The sequence below is a fragment of the Hypanus sabinus genome, chromosome 25 (assembly GCF_030144855.1).
Source record: "Hypanus sabinus isolate sHypSab1 chromosome 25, sHypSab1.hap1, whole genome shotgun sequence".
Lineage (NCBI taxonomy): Eukaryota > Metazoa > Chordata > Chondrichthyes > Myliobatiformes > Dasyatidae > Hypanus > Hypanus sabinus.
The window spans coordinates 25,061,801-25,079,617 of record NC_082730.1 but is presented as its reverse complement, the minus strand read 5'-3'; the positions used below and the strand labels follow the sequence as shown (position 1 = coordinate 25,079,617).

Here is a 17,817-nt window from a genome sequence, read left to right as displayed (position 1 = left end):
AGGCTCAGGAAGAAAAAGTGAGTGCCATTTGAGTGTTCATAAGAGGGGAGAAGGAACCAAAATAGCGCCTTCAGTCAAGGTTAAGCTCAAGAAATGGTCTTGCTTTGAAGCAGGATTTGGTCCAGTTGTGCCAATCAATCCTGTCTCCTGATGAATTTTAGATCTTCCTTTGACATCTCATCAAACCAGCAAAGCCAGTATGCTTCAGTGTGCTGTTTCAACCTTTGCAACATAACTGGAAACCAATATAATGCAAACTTAATTCAGCCCTTGCAAACCAAATAGATTTATGCATTGATTTGTTCTCCATCTGTCTTCCCGACTTTCTCTCTGAAATCCACGCATCCTATGCCTTTGCCAGTTTTCTCAGCAGATTTGGTGGTTATTCTGTGCCGTCCACATTCGGTTCACGAAGGAAAAACAGCAATTGAATTGTTTGTTGCCTTGAAAACAATGAACGGAAGTTTTTTGTTGAATCTTCATGACTGTTACGGTAACTCGGGTATTTTGTTGGGGCCCTCTGTTTGCCTCAGAAATTTACCACCAAAAAAAAAGACGAATTGAACAAGTGGGTTATGCAACACCATCAGCTCTTTTAAGAAGAAATTATAATCAAGACTTGCTGTGTCATTTACTTTTTAAACTTTATTTTTGAAAGCTGAGTACATTTGTAGTACCAAACTAAGCAAGGCTTGTCCACTCGTGTGTAGGGAGCAAGGCCTTGTTAAAGGCTTCGGAGCTTAGCGCAAGGAAACAAAAACAATTAATTTTTAATTTTTTTTATTGGACTTTATTGTGAACAGTTCATTGTAAATGGTGAATTATATTTTGACAGATTCATTGTATTTGCAAACTGGAAATGTTTTGTAGGGTAGTAAATTTTAAAAAATATGTAATATTTTTAGGGGAGAGACTCCCAGTCAACCTCAGATGCTGTCCTGTGAAATTCCACAGCAATCTACAAACTGGCATTTGTTATCAAATCTCTCACCCATCATTTCTTTGTGATCAGAAAAATGTTTAAATTAATTTTGTTTCTTCATAACTCCAGTTTTTTTTTGTCTGTGAAATGCCCCAGCCAATGTAAATTGTAAACATACTCGGTGTTTTTACTAACCTCTGAAGGAGTAATGTTATTTTACCAGGGTCTGATTGAGAAGCAGCATTCAAACTATTGTGAGATTCAGGCACCACCCAGTTGTCAGAGTGAGCCAAGCAGGCCAGGAGCACCCTCTGTCCTACCCCCACCCTCCCCCCAACACCGCCCAGTCAGAGCTGCGTTAAATTGATCTCAGGAACTGCACTTGGGCACAGGGCCCTGAAAGAGAGTAACACTGTCCAAAGCTTCCTACTCAATCTCTAGCCAACACTATTCTCACCTCATCAAAATGCATTGAAAAGCAAGATATGCAGCTACTGTAAATCTGCAAACTAAATAGTAAATAATGAAAATATTTGTGGAGGGGGGGAGCAAAAGAATTAACATTCCCAGTTGATGGGGTACCTGGTCAAAGCAGTATTTTCTGCTTTTATTTTAGGAAATTCTTGTCAAATGAGAACAGAATCAGACTAGGCATGATGTGCCTCACCCCCCCCCCCCCACCCCCCATGGTAGGATGGTTTGTGTCAGCTCATTATCCAGGCCCCTAATTCAACAATGACAGTTTGCATTCATATGGCGCCTTTAATGCAGTACAACACGCCAAGGTGTTCACTGGGAAATACAGTTTTTCGGAGCTCCACAAAGGGATATCAGAACAGCTGACCAGAAGCTTAGTCAAAGATAGATTTTAATCGTCACAAAAGAAGGTGAGGGGGGGGGTGAAGAGGTTTAGGAAATAAATTCCAGAGCTTAGAGCCTCAGCAGCTGAAGCTTCAGCTGCCAGCGCTGGAGCGATTAAATATGGGGATGGAGGAGACTGAACGGAGTACAGATAATTCTAATTAAAATATCGGAAAGCCTGTGGAATTTCATTCTTTGGCACAAGTCAGAAGTTTGAATGAAGGCATTCCCATCCGGAAAGATACAAGCTGAGCTGAACCCTTGCGTCTGCAACAAACACACCCAGCGGCACAGTCGTCCTTTGTGGCCAGGTTAGGTTAACACGCCGAATCCGACTTCCCGGTAAGTGGGAGTAGCCGGTTGATCCTCATCCTGCGAATTGACAGCACTTGGAGCTGAACTCTGTGCCTCACTTCCTGCCACCGAATGCCTTAGTTTCCTGTTTTGGAGATGTTGAGTGGGCCTAAGATCTGTGTGGGTGAAAGATGTATTCTGCGGTCACACAGCATTCCATGTGTCAGTCAGTTTTATCCTCGTCGTCCCTTCCCACCCCCACAATAAAATAAATAACACAAGATGACCATTTTAGTTGCTTGCTATCCAAACAGTCAGGTCTTCCATTTCCACATCACTGAAGTTTGTTTGGTAGTCAGCCTGCTAAAATCTCAGCCAGTACACAAAATAAAATCGAGCAGTGGAGCCAACCAAAAATATGCAGCATGGTTTTGATTGCAGTGGTGGGTGAGAGAGAGAGAAAACTTCATGTATATTTACATGCATTTTTAACCAGTGAATCCTGCCTGATCTCAGGTGGGGGGAGATGGCGTGAGAAGCAGGAATGGGGCTTCAAGTGCTCATTCTTTGCACCAAGGCTAGTCATGAGAAGGGTAGTGTAGAAAGTCAGGATGATCACAGTGCATTCATTTTCCCTATTTTAAAAGTTCTTCGAGGACCCATTTGTATGGTTCTCGGGGCTGAAGGGTTCTGGCGAGGAACGGGGCAGCTGTTTATAATCAGTCCTTTAATAAGTTCTGCAGCTACATGCAAAATTCACCAAGCAAAGCTTTTTTTCTTTGGGATGGCGGTGAATATTGGTGGTCCGGATTGAGGCGTTTGATGCTGGGATGTTCGCCGAGCTTGGCGATTAACTTGCTGGTGTTTCAGCACCAGTCGAGGCGGCATCCTCAGTGTGTAGTTGTAGGTGTTTCTGTCTGGGAGCGCTCACGTTTATGTAGGCCCCCGTTCATTTGCCTCAGTCCTGACATTCAAATTCTATTGGCTCCCGTTTCGTTGGCTCTTAGAGATTTGTTCTGTGGCAATTTGAATCCAATCACTCAGGACACATCTCAACAAGCTGGTCAAAGCAACAAGGCCTTTTGAATCTCCATTCTCAACAACTGTATATACCCCACCACATGGACCTATGCCCTACAAACGGGGGTAGATCGCCAGATGTGATCTCCAGCCTGCACTTGAGTTGACAACCCTCGGCAAGGGATGGAGGAGCACTGGGATTGGCCTTCGATGTCCTTCACCCATCGGGTCTCCTGGTGCTGACTGTCTTACAGCAGCTACTGCTGGCTAGTTTGGTTTGAAATAGCAACTCCATCAAGGTCAAGTACGAGGCTAAGTGGCAGAAGAGTGTGTCGTCATTGTCAGACGTCAGAGCTGAAAAATGGTCATAATCGGGAATAAATCACTGACCTGGGGGAGGAGTGTGGGTGCACCATGTACACCAGTAGTGTTTGTCTTAAAATCCCATCTTCCCCAGGAACTTGTGCCAGTGTCATCCACTATCATTATTATGGGCCACTGTTGTTGAGCAGTTAATACCCAATGGTAAATTCAGACCACTGCATTAGTAAGACTGTAATAATTAATTGTACAGAATATCTGTGTATATGTAACTACACATCAGTGACTGTAAGGTACAGCATTTTCTGGTACAGTATTGTGCAGAATAGTAGATGTTAGTCAATGAACAATAAATCTCATATTAGTCTCCATGTAATTTGTGTGTTATTCTTGGAGTGAGACCTCCCTTCGGAAGAGCTGAAACCCCTCGAAAGGCCTGATTTTCCGACTAAGTCATCGTCTTGGGATACATGCATTTAGCAGAGTGGCAATACTAACTTCTCTGTCTCATCTTCTCTCCATTCTCTGCTTGCTGTGAACAATATCTGTTGATGGCACCAATGTGAAGAGGGATGGACTGAAAGAACAAGACAGACAGAGAGGGTAAAGTTTTTATACAGCACTTTTCGTTGCAGCCAATAAAGCACTTTGAATTTTTAGCAACCCTAATATATGAAACATGCAGCCAATATGCCAACATTTTGCAAACAGCCTTATTATGATGTCAAGATGATCTGTTCTTAGTGATGTTTGTAGGATAGAAGTTGGTGAGGTCATGGGGATAATTTCACTCCCTGGCATCTTTTACAGACAACAGAGATCAGGTTAAAGGCTGATCTGAGGCTGACAGTGTATCACTCACTCAGTTTAGCCCAGAGTTTCCCGTTCAGTTTCTCCAAGGTGACACTTGAATCTGCAGATTTCATTCAGCAAAACAAAATGATACTCACTGAGCCATGGGTGAAAACGGTGAGTCTTCTCCCCAAGTCAGCAGAGTCCAAGTGATTATGATACTCCCATCGTTGTGATGGCTGCAGTTCCAGGACATTGGATTAATGACAAGGGAGCAATAACTAAAGTGTAGTATGTCAAAGTTGGGACAGTATTGGACTTGGAGCTCATCGAATGATAAGCACGAGAAAATCGGCCAACGCTGGAAATCCAAAGCAACACACATAGAAGTCCAGAAGAAGGGTCTTGCCCTGTAACGTCGACTGTTTACTCTTTTCCATAGATGCTGCCAGGCCTGCTCAGTCCCTCCAGCATTTTGTGTGTGTTGCTCATCGAATCATTGTAGTTTATGGACTACCATGTTCCCACTGACCAATAAAGTGCAGAAAAGACTAACATAATTTGAGCATTGAACAGTTCAGCACAGGAAGATACCTATTGTGCCGAACTATTACATTAGTAATCGAATGCCCGACTAATCCCTTCCACCTACATAACGTCCAACTCCTTATATTTCCTGTACATTCATGTGACCATCTAAGAGACTCTTGAACACGTCTATTGTACTTGCCTCTGCCTGCCATCACCCCAGGAGCACATTCCATGCATGCACATTCTCTGCTTAAAAACACTTGCTTCCTTTGAATTGACCCTCTCTCACCATAAATGTATGCCCTCTGGTTACTGGACTTTTCAACCCTGGGATAAAACCCTGTGCTCCTCATAATCTTATAAACCTTTCTCAGATCTCCCCTCAGTGTTCACTGCTCCACAGAAAGCAACCCAAGATTGTCCAAGTGCTTATTACATGCCGTCTAATCCAGGGAACGTCCTGGTTAACCTCTTCTAAACCCTCTCCGAAGTCTCAAGGGTCCTTCTTGCAAAGGAATGGCCAGAACTGAATGCAATAGTTCAGATTGATCCACAGCCTGATAGACTAAAGTGCATCTTGCACGTATCCTGGTACCTTTTACGTACTGAGGGATTTCTGACCCTACTATCCTTTTGGGCAGTGTGTTTCCCAGCACCCCACAGGTGAGAATAGTCTTCCTCACAACCTTTCCAATCTTCTAAATAAATGGGAATGTAATGCTGCTTTGGGTCATAGATTTGGTGTATTCTGTAGGATCACTGAATGTCACAGAGTCATAGAAAAGTATAGTACAGAAACAGGCCCTTCGGCCCATCTAGTCTATGACTGCTCTTGTTTTGAGATTGAAAACAGGGTTAGATTAGCAAAGGCTAAGGCTGAAATGTGGAACATTTATTGAAAATATGCCCATGTGATGCATCCCTGCAGGTCACATCAGGCTAAGCTCATCTGGGTACAGACCCTAAAGTTTACGGGTCAAGTCCCACCCAGGAAATGGTACCTTCAGAGGGAAAGAAGGGTGATTTAAGGGAATGTTACTACAGATTATTGAAACTGAGGTCCGTTGGGATTGGGAAGAAATTGAAGAGAAATGGGGATGTTTACTAATCCTCAGACAGAAGTGTCACACTTTATGTTCACAAACTGTTGGAAACTTTCTGGATTTAGCAGTGACAGAGTTCTCGCTTTGCTTTTCCTTGGTGACCGAATCCGAACCAAATTAAATACTCACAGAATGTTTGGAGGAATGTGAGATCCCAGCTCAAGGACATTTAAACAGCCCCATTCTATGAGTCCTATTAGCTGGGAGGTGCCCGCATCTGCAGGCTGGGAGGTGTCAGTAGGAGCAGGCCTGACAAACCTGAGTATCCGGTATAATAAAAATAAGTCAAAGCTGAAAGCTTCCACATCTGTCAAACACTCTGCTGTTCCTAGTTGGGATCACAATGTGATTCTGTAACCAGTGAACATTTCTAATTATTCATTTAGCAAAAGTCTGGAGCTACCTCTGTCATCCGTAAATCTGCAGGGCTTCCGTGGCACGTTCCAGACAAAATGTGTAGGACTTGAAAATGTGTGAAGCTGATCTGTTTATTAGGTCACAGACGACAGAGTGCACATGGATACTTTTGACTTTCAGATTGATTTCAGGCACACACTGAAATCTCCTGATGGGTACTGTAATATCACACAGGCATGAAGAGAGGTCCCTTGTGAAACTAGACAAGATGGTACCTCAAACACAAGCGAGCCTGCGGATGCTGGAATTCCCAGTCCTGAAGAAGGGTCTCAGCTCAAAACATCCACTGTTTATTTTTTCCCATAGATGCTGCCTGACCTGCTGAGTTCCTCCAGCATTTTGGGTGTGTTGCCTAAGACAATGCCTCATGTTGACATTTAGACCCACTTTTTTTGTTCTGCAGATAGTTTATTATTTTGAGAAGCGTCCGTTTTGAAGTGAGTTCCTGAATTGACTAGTGATTTGTTGACCCTGAGTTCGATGTTGAGTTACTTACCCTGAATCCAATCCGTGTCTGATTTCCTTCAGTTTGGCTCAGTCAGTTGCTTCAGAATGTGATTTCAGTTTGAATTCTGTAACAGGACGTGGACAGAGAACATATTCCATGTCTGAAGAAGGAAACACTGATTAAACAGAGGCCCTGTTTACCTGTTTGTGTAATACCACAGACTCCAGCAAAAAACATCAACTACATTCCTTCAACCATTTAATATTGAAAATACCTTAACTCTTCAATGTATGAGGGGTGATTGATAAGTTTGTGGCCTAAGGTAGAAGGAGTCAATTTTAGAAAACCTAGCACATTTATTTTTCAACATAGTCCCCTCCTACATTTATGCACTTAGTCCAGCGGTCATGAAGCATACGGATCTTGGACCTCCAGAAAGTGTCCACAGATGGGTGATTGATAAGTTTGTGGCCTAAGGTAGGAGATGAGTTATTAACTTCAAACTTCCTGCATAATCACTCAAAGAGTTGACCTGCACGTGAATGTAATTAGAGCTGTATAACTCATCTCCTTCTACGTTAGGCCACAAACTTATCAATCACCCCTGCTGTGGATGCTTTCTGGAAGTCCAAGATCCGCATGCTCCACGACCGCTGGACAAAGTGTGTAAATGTAGGAGGAGACTATGTTGAAAAATAAATGTGCTAGGTTTTCTAAAATTGACTCCTCCTACCTTAGGCCACGAACTTATCAATCACCCCTCATATTTGCTTGCTTAACAGTAAGTTATGCATTAGAGAATAGGTACACAACACTGGAAGAACTCAGCAGGTCAGGCAACATCCGTGAGAAAAGAGTAGCCAACGTTTCGGGCAGAGACCCTTCATCAGGAATGGGGGGGGAAGGGAGGGCCAAAGCCCAGTAATAGAGATGGGGAGGGGGTAGGGCCAAGAGGCACCACATTGGCTACTCTTTTCTCATGGATGCTACCTGATCTGCTGAGTTCTTCCAGCGTTGTGTACGTATTCTTTGATCCACAGCATCTGCAGTTGTATTTTTAAGTTATGCATTAGCCTTGAAGCATTTGGACCTTCCCCAAGGATGAGATAGGTGCTGCATAAATGCAATTATGCTTTGTTTCTTATGGTGAAGTTCTGCGACCATAGACCAGGCCTTACCCTGTGAGATCGGACCACCGCATGCTAAGTGTAGCTCAGTCTAATTTTGGGTTTCAAAATACTCTTTCTGCCACTGTTGTGTGCTGGTGAATTCAGCACAGAGCAGAGTTACAACCTTTACAGGTCCCGCAAAGCTATAACGGGGGGCAAGATGCCAGTCGATAGCTGGCACAGAGCTGTAGCACAGCAAGATCCAGGACCAGGATACGTGAATCTGTAACAGCTTGCCATCTGACCATAAACTTGCTAATTGAGTATGTCAGTAGGGTCACAGCTGGGAGAAGGAGGTAAGGCAGCTTTTTATGCCAGGAGTAGCATGAACAGCAGGATCGGTGCAGATCCTGGGGGCAAGGATGAGCAGTTGCGTCATTGACTCAAACACACCTGCCCTTCCTTTGAAACTTTTCCTTGAGCTAAAAGGCACTCTTTGTGTCTGCTTTGCCAAATGTATAAGGTGTGGGATGGCTGCCTTTATTCTGCAGCATGTGGAGCCTTCCTCCAGGACTGTGAGAAAACATGAAACGCTAAGATCTCAGTGACCCAGCACAACATCCAGATGGAGGGAGCAGGGAGGCCATGGGTTGACTGGAAATCTGCGGGTATGGACTCTGTACTGGAGACGTTGAAGTTACTCACTGGCTCTGTCAGTTTCTGCAGAAGTATTCCTATCATGGTAATCCAGCTTTGTGTCACCGAGTGACAGTCACACTTAGATGAACAACTGCCTTACCAAACACTCTGGAAGCCATCTCCCCGGCCCAGCCTGGTAAAGACAGGTACAGAACAGGAGAATATCAGGGTTAGTCAGAAAGGTGTTTTTTAAGAAACATAGAAAACCTACAGCACAATACAGACCCTTACCTTAAAACATGTCCCATACCTTAGAAATTACTAGGGTTACCTACAGCCCTTTTTTTAACTAAGCTCCATGTACCTATCTAAAAGTCTCTTAAAAGACCCTATCGTATCCGCCTCCACCACCGTTGTCGGCAGCCCATTCCACGCACTCACCACTCTCTGCGTAAAAACTTACCCCTGACATCTCCTCTGTACCTACTTCCCAGCATCTTAAACCTGTGTCCTCTTGTGGCAACCATTTCAGCCCTGGGAAAAAGCCTCTGACTATCCACATGATCAATGCCTCTCATCACTTTATACACCTCTATCAGGTCACCTCTCATCCTCCGTCGCTCCAAGGAGAAAAGGTCGAGTTCACTCAACCTATCCTCATAAGGCATGCTCCCCAATCCAGGCAGCATCCTTGTAAATCTCCTCTACAGCCTTTCTATGGTTTCCACATCCTTCCTGTAGTGAGGTGACCAGAACTGAGCACAGTACTCCAAGTGGGGTCTGACTAGGGTCCTATATAGCTGCAACATTACCTCTCAGCTCCTAAATTCAATTCCTTCCTTGATTGATGAAGGCCAATACACAGTACGCCTTCTTAACCACAGAGTCGGCCTGTGCAGCTGCTTTGAGCGTCCTATGGATCCCTCTGATCCTCCACACTGCCAAGAGTCTTACCACTAATACTACATTCTGCCATCATTTAATTAGCTAGAACGGCAATGGCAGAAAATTACTTTAAGGAAGAATTCAGTAAGCAAAGGGTCAAGTGGGGTGAAGGTAAGGTTGATTGTGAGTACTTTGAGTGTTGGGTGTCAGCATCCAATGAACATGTGAAAGGTAAAGAAGGAACAGGCCCTTGCAGCACACAGCAGCCCACCTATTTAACCCTAGTCAAATCACAGGACAATTTACAATAACCAATTACCCTACTAGCCAGTATATCTTTGGATTGTGGGTGGAAATTGCAACATCAGGAGGAAACCAATGTGGTATGGGGAGAACGTATAAACTCCTTACAGACGGTGCCAGAATTGAACTCTTGTTGCCCTGAGCTGGAATAGTTCAGTGCTGGCTGCCGCGCTAACATGGAGACCTTCATTTTTACATGGAACGGCTCCAGAAGAATTGAGACATGCTGGAAAAATTAAGCAGTTTTTCTTGATTGCACTCTCCTTTTCAGTAAAAACAAGCTGCCCACACCTGAACATCCAGGTGTGTGCTCCTAAAAGTTGTATCTAAGTTCCCAGATAACACTTTGAGCTTTGAATTTTGAGGATTCCACTCCCTGCTCAGATACCTGTAGTCCCCTGTGCATGTTCCAAAGTGGTGTGCCCATATTGCCAGGAGTACACACTATGCTGGGATACCTGATTCATCAGGAGTTTAAATTTCCATGTCTGTCTCAAGGTACACACCTTATATTCCCAGTAGTACACACAAAGCAGGCATACCTAAGTGCATCAGGCTTAGTTTTGCTGGCACTGCTGATCTTTTTCCTGTTCCTTTTGTCTTGTTAACACATTGGGTCAATTTTAACTCTCCTTTTGCCAGGTGCTAACAGGACATCAAGGGTGGTGGATTTGCCTTGGTGCTGTTGGGGCAGTGACCTCACCATCCACTTCCAGCAGTTCGTTCTCTGCAAATTTAGCTCAAGGCAAAGATTATGTTGCCACCTGAAGGCCTGTTTATGAATTGCACACACTTTCTGCATTTAAGATTCAAGATTGTTTAATGTTTCCACTACACAAGTGTAAAGGAGAACAAAATTCTTGTACTGCAGATTTGACACAGCACAAAAGACACAATAAGATAAAGATCATTATAATAAAAAAACAAAAATATGAATTTGTAAGATAGTTTATGGCCATACTTTACAATCAACCTATAAATTTAAAATTACATATAGGAGTGACTGACAGGAAATGATAAAGTAGTTGTAGTTGGGTGTGTGGAGGGGTCAGTTAATGGAGGTGTTGATCAGCCTTACTCATCGGGGAATGTTTCTGTTTTTGAGTCTGGTGGTCCTGGTATAGATGCCACATAGCCTCCTCCCTCTCTGACACTCCATGACCAGGGAGGGTGGGACCCTGCACGATGTTGCTGGCCTTTTTCCGGCATCTTTCCGTATATATGTCTTTTATGGCGAGTAGGCTGGTGCCAGTGATATGTTCTGCAGTTTTGACTACCTGTTATAGACCCTTCCTGTTCACCAGAGTGCGGTTTCCGTACCATGCAGTGCTGCAGCATGTTAAGATGCTCTCTATTGCGCCTGTAGAAGGACGCGAGTATAGATGTGTATAGTTCAGCTCTCTTCAACCTCCTCAAAGGAGAAGGTGTTGGTGAGCTTTCTTGATTGTGTAGAATGAGTGGTTTTGCGAGGTATCCACTCCCAGGAGTTTGAAGCTGCTTGCAGTTTCCATGGCTATGCTGCCGATGTAAAAAGGGGTGTGAATGGTGCGTGTTCTCCTGAATTACCCACAAATGTGTCGTTTGTGACATGGACTTGTGCGTAAACCAAGTATTTAGAAGGAGCAAGAGCAGTACATTAGCAGAATTACTGAAGCCTTAAGAAAAGGCATACAGAAGCTTTGATGTGACCTTATCTATATTGATTTTAAATGGTACTGTAATTATTGCTAAGGGCAGATAAAGGGCAACATTTCTATGTGCATGAGAATTTATGATCAGTATCCTCACTGTCTAAGATACGTTTTTGGATCTAGTCCCAGGGAATAAGACAAAAAGGAGAATCTCAAGGACTGTGTGGATGCAACAGAGCAAACGACTAAAACCAGTTTAGACTCAAGCTAACTCCATGTGGGTGACCTCAACGGGTGAAGAAGGGAACTTGATTTGGATAAATTTGTGTTGAAGACCATCTAACATGGAGGTAGGCTTTAAAACAGTCTGAGTGAGGTCGGGATACACTCCTACAGAGCTCTCTGTACCACAGAGATAGGGAAACTGTTTGGTGGGAGGCGAGGTGGTGGAACAAGTAATTCTAACTGAAACTAAAGGATTGGCCTTTGAAAGTCTCTGTTCTGGTTTCATGGGTCAAATGTTATATTCTTCCACGTTTATGGATATGCCTTTAGAATTCTCAACACTAACTTCAAATATCTTAATGCTCCCACAACCTACTGTTTTTATAATGTCCTCCAGCTGTTTCACATTACTTGATCTCTGTTTCCACCCACCTCTGTCCTCTCCAGCATCACAAAGACTATTATCACCCTATCATTGGTAGATGTCACTTATCACAATGCTCTGTGGATTTCTTCTTAAACCTCTCATTGGCTTCTTTCTTTCTTAAAAATGCTCGTATATATTTACCTCTTTAACCAAGCTTCTTAATCATTTCTCCTAAAATGTGACTCTGCTTCAATTCTCATTTATTTGTCCACTTTTACTAATGCTACTGCATTCGCGGGGTGTGGTTATTTATACATACTTATCCGATGAATTAGCAAGCAGGAATCCAAACATTGGAGTGACAGCAGTTCTCCCAAAACTGTCAGGAACCTCAGTTGGACGAAATTCTTCTGAAAAAATTACTACACCCAAATTATTAATTCCTCAATTCTCTGCAGATTCTGTCTGACCTCCTGGGTATCTCCAGCACTTTCTGTTTGCATTTCACATTCCAAGCATCTGATTTTCTGACAGATCTCCTAGTAGTAAATCTCCTTTAAACTTTACCCTCTCACCTTAAACCTGTTCCCCTCAAGTATTTGACATTTCCACCCTGGGGGAAAAGGCTCTATGTGTATACTTCCATTAGGTCCCCTCTCAGCCTCCCATGCTCCACATGAAACAATCCAAGTTTGTCCAACCTCTCAGGCAGGATAGGTTAGTTATGGTGAAGGTACTGTTACAGTCCATTGGGAAGAGAATTCCAGAAGTTAGACCCAACGATGATGAAAGAATGGCAACAGATTTCCAAGTCAGGATGGTGTTTAACTCAGAGGGGAACCTCCAGGTAGTGGCCTTCCCATCAAACTGCTTTCCTTCAGCCTCTTGCCAGGAGATACTGTTGGATTAGTCTGGATGAGGAATTGCAGTGCACTTTGTAGGTGGTTCAACTGGAGACACTGTGGTGGATAGAACAAACGTTTAGGGTGGTTGAGTTACCAGGCATGTAAGCTGCTTTTCCCTGGAGGATGTAGACCAATTCAGAGTTAGACCAGAAGACATAGATGAAGCAGAATTAGGCCATTTGGCCCATCGGATCCGCTCCACCATTTCATCATGGTTGATTTTGTTTTCCTCTTAACACAATTCTCCTGATTTCTCCCCTGAACCTTTGATGCCCTTTCTAGTCAAGATCCTATCAACCTCTGCCTTGGCCTCCACAGCTGTCAATGGCAATGGATTTCACAGACTCTACATCTTCTGGATTAAAAAAAACCTCCTGGTCTCTGTTTTAAAAGCATGTCTTTGTATTCTGAGGCTATGCCCTCTGGTCCTAGACTTCCCTACTACAGGAAACATCCTCTCCACAGCCAATATATCTGCACCCTTCATTGATAAGTTTCAATGAGATTCCCCCCTCATTCTTAGGCAGTTCAGGAAGGGAGGAGTGTGAGCAATCATCCAATCAGTATTTCTCATCGAACAGTGGTATTATAATCATGGAGAAAGGGAAATAGGCCCTTTGGCCCATCTTGTTCATGCTGACCAAGGTGCCCATATCATTTGACCACGGTTAGTCTGCTTTGCTCCAAACCTTTCCTATCTATCGATGTCTCTGAAATTATGTTATTGTACCTGTTTTAGTTACAGCTTGTCCACCCTCTGTATGAAGAAGTTTGCCAGCAGGATATTTTCACCTCTAAACCTATGCTCTCTAGTTTCTGAGTTACTTTCCCAGGGATAAAGAATGCAAAAATCTATGCTCCCTTGTGATTTTAACACCTGTATTAGGTTACACCTCAGTCTCCTGATAAAGTCTTTGCAAGTACAACATTTCCCTGTGCCTGGGTGTCCTTGGATCAGGAACACGTACGCACCATTGTCTTGCCTTGTTTATAGCTGCATCCATATGTTGGGACTAGTTCAGATCCCTCAGAGATGTTGACACCCAGGAACTTGAAACTGCTCACTCTCTCCAGTCCTGATCCCTCTATGAGGATTGGTACGTGTTCTGTCGTCTTACTCTTCCTGAACTCCACAATCACAAAAGTTCGTTCAATTACTATAGCAACGCAACACAATCCATTATCATAAACTCTTTACATTTTCATATTAAAATACTATTATTACTATCTACCATGTCCCAGTTTGCGGAAATCCCCCACTGTGCTCATGTTCCTGATCCAAGGACAGCCAAGCACGGACATAAACCTGGAACGGGGTCAGGCAGCCGCCTCGAAGACTGGATCCGAGGGCGGCCGGGCCTTGAAGCCAACTGACCTGGAGATCGCCGTCTCCCCTCCGCACCGGCTAATAAGTAGGGTGCACAGTTATAACCAATGTAAGAACTGCAGCAGCCAAATTGCCCATAGGAAGATCCCTCAGACAGCAAGACCATCTTAAACAGTTGATCTGTTTTAGTGAGGGTGATGTCGGAGGGGAATACAAGGAATTTGCAGGTCAGTAACATTTAAGATTGTTCTATCAACATGGTTTAGACCAAAAGTTGCATCAGACGACCTTTACCAATTCCCCCATTCTCTCAGCCATTAAAAACACTAAACCTCCCTACAGTCAACGGCAATGTCAGGAGGTTCCAGACCCCATTGGTCGGCGTCGAACAAAGTTCAAAGGGTTCGGAGTGATCCCGTGACTATTCTCAGGAGCTGCGTGGGCATCAACCCCACCCCTTCCCGACAGTGAGGAAAGCCTGAGGGGTTAGCGCTAGCAGCCGACCATTCGGCGTGACGGGAAGTTAGGGGTACCGGAGGCTGCGAAAGAGCGACAAAGTGAAAGCAGCACGCTTTTAGTTTCAATTTCCCTTCTGTTGCTGTTTCTGGGATCACTGGCTCTGCGAGCTCCGCCGCTCTGTGGCGGGGGCGAGATACTCAGAAGCGAAAACTAACTCAGGGTTGGATTCGGGACCAGGTGAGTTCAGACCTTTAACGACACCTGCTGAAGCCTTTCCGAATCAGTTGCACTTTGAAAGATTATTGTTTCCGAAATTCGTTACGTCAGGCGCGGAGCTTGTCGTCCCCTATCCGGAAGAATAAAACTGACTTTAGTATAAAGTCCTAAGTATTGTACTTAGGTGAGGCTTTACCACCGGGGTGGTAATTGAACAGGAGTGCCTTTGATTCTAGTGCTGCGAAGTATTGTGGAGGGGACTTCCCTTGTCTCCACTCTGTTTGCAGGGTCCTTTTCTGGATATTGGCGATGTTTATTGTTATGAACACATGAGGTTCTGCAGATGCTTGAGATCTTGAACAACAACAACACAAGATGCTGGAGGAACTCGGCCGGTAACGCTGCAGGGGAATGAATGGACAATCGATGTTTCAGGCCGAGACCCTTCACCGGATAGGGAACGAAGCCGTAATGAGAAGGTGGAGGACGGGGGAAGATGGGAAGGAGTACTAGCTGGCAGGTGCTAGGTGAGGTGGGTGAAGTGAACGACTGAAAAAGGAGTCTAATAGAGGACAGATTGGACCCAGGGGAAGGAGGGGAACCAGAGGATGGTGATGGGCAGAGAAGGGGTGACCAGGTTACCAGAATGTGACATGGAAAAGTAGAGGAGGGAGAAGTTGAAGTTCATGCCATCAGGTTGGAGGCTAACCAACTGGACTACGAGGTCTAGCAACCCCAAACTGAGTTTGGCTTGATTGTGGCAGTAGAGTAGGCCATGGACTAACATGTCTTAATGGGAATGGAGGTCAAATTCAAATGGGTAGTAGCTAATGGGAGATCTGCCTTCTGTGGTGGACAGAGTGTAGCTGCTGAACAAAGCAGTTCCCTAATCTGAGATGGTGTAGAGGAGGCTGCACTGGGAGCACTGGACACAGATTCACAGATGAACTGTTAGGGATATGTGACTCCCTTGTCCACACATCCCTCCCCATTGATCTTCCTCCTACAAGCAGGGCAAGTGCTACACCTGCCTCATCTATAAGGACTATTTGAGGTGAGGCAGGAGGTGTATCACTTGTCCTGCTTTCAGTGATAAGTGACAGGAGGAAGATCAATGGGGAGGGATGTGTGGACAAGGAAGTCATGTAGAGAGCAAACCCTGTGGCAAGTGGAGAGGGAAAGATGTGTTTGGTGGTAAGATCCTGTTGGGAGATGGCAGAAGTTGTGGAGAATGATATGCTGGATACGGAGACTCATCGGGTGATGGGTAAAGATGAGGAGAACCCTCTCCCTACTGTGATGGTGGGGAGAGGGCAGAAGGGTTGGAAATGGAGGAGGTGCAGGTGAGGACAGCAGGTGGAAGGAAAACCCCTTTCTTGGAAAAATTGGGGCCTTTCAGATGGAAAGCCCTATCTGAGGAATGGATGTGGTAAAGGTTGAGGAGCTATGAGAAAGGCATAGTAGTTTTGCAAGTGACAGAATGGGAAGTGGTATAGTCAAGACAGCTGTAAGAGTCAGTTGGTTTCTCCAGTGTTATTTTCGTTTAACAGTGCAATGCCCCACTGGGCTGCTTTGGAGCATCAGAATTTTGTGTACAGGACTCTGGAGTGAAACTTAAAACCATGAATTTGAGAGGAGCCAGTGGATGAAGTTTATTTGACCTCACAAAAAGCAGCCAATCAGATGTCATGATAAAGGTTCGCGGACTGAGGGTGACAATCGTGCAGGTGAAGGCCGGCAGCCAGACTGAGAATAGGCAGGGATAGAGAAGTGGAAAGAAATGAGTGGGAGCAGGGCTCAAACATTTGGCTCCTCATGGCTGCTCAGCTGTTCAGTAAGGTGATGGGTCTTTATCAAGTGGGAGAGTCTAAATGAGTGGTGTGTCTCTGGGATCATTGAATCTATAGGAGAGTAGCCAATATAGTCAAAAATCCCACCCTGCCTGGTGATTCTCCATTCTCTCTCTTGTTGGACAGTAGGTATGAAAACCTGAAAGCATGTGCCAGCAGACTCAAGGACAGCTTCAATCTCACAGTCATTATATTGAATGGCTCTTTCATGTGCTAAAGTTAAATTCTTGCCCTTCCAATCTACTTCATTGTGACCCTTGCACTTTATTTGTTTACCAGAACTGTGTAATATCGGCAGCTGCTCTCTAGTGGTAATTGGTTTATTGTTGTCACATGTACCAAGGTACAACGATGAAGGGTTTCAACCCGAAAAGTCTGTTTTACTGACTGATTCATTAAGTTCTTCCAGCATTTTGTGTGTGTTAGACTGAAGAATCTCTGCCTTGCTTGCCAACTGTACAGATCATTCCAAAATCTAAATACGCTGAGGTAGTACAAAGAGAAAAGCAATGCAGAATACAAGTGTTGCAGTGACAGAAGAAGTCAAATTGAAACTAAATTCAAGTTTAGTTATCATTTCGCCATACAGGAATACAATGCCTATTAAAAGTATTCACCCCCTCTTGGAGGTTTTCATGTTTTATTGTTTTACAGCATTGAATCACAGTGGATTTAATTTGGTTTTTTTAATACTGATCAACAGAAAAGATGCTTTCATGTCAAAGTGAAAACAGATTTCTATGAAGTGATCTAAATTAATTACAAATATAAAACACAAAATAATTGATTGCATATGTATTCACTCCCTTCATGTCCATATTTAGTAGATGCATCTTTGGCAGCCTTGAGTCTGTGTGGATAAATTTTTCCCCATTCTTCACAAAATTGCTCAAGCTCTGTCAGTTTGCATGGGGATTATGAGTGAACAGCCCTTTTCAAATCCAGCCACAAATTCTCAGTTGGATTGAGGATTGAGGGTTGGATCCTGACTTGCCCACTCGAGGACATGTTTTTAAGCCATTCCTGTGTAGTTTTGGCTTTATGCTTGGGTCAGTATCTTGCTGGAAAATATCTTCACCCAAGTCACAGTTCTCTTGCAGACTACATCAGGTTTTCCTCCAGGATTTCCCTGTATTTTGCCACATTCATTTTACCCTCTACCTTCAAAAGCCTTCCACAGCCTGCTGCAATG

General features: G+C 44.1%; 1 protein-coding gene across 2 annotated transcripts in view; it reads left to right on the top strand.

The window, feature by feature from the left end:
- The first annotated feature begins 14,529 nt into the window (after positions 1–14,529).
- Positions 14,530–17,817, top strand: part of ikbke (inhibitor of nuclear factor kappa B kinase subunit epsilon) — a 59,340-nt gene continuing 56,052 nt past the window's right edge. For both annotated transcript variants that reach the window (XM_059950345.1, XM_059950344.1), the window contains exon 1: positions 14,530–14,796. The gene's annotated coding sequence lies outside the window, so the exon portion shown is untranslated. The remainder of the gene's footprint in view (positions 14,797–17,817) is intronic.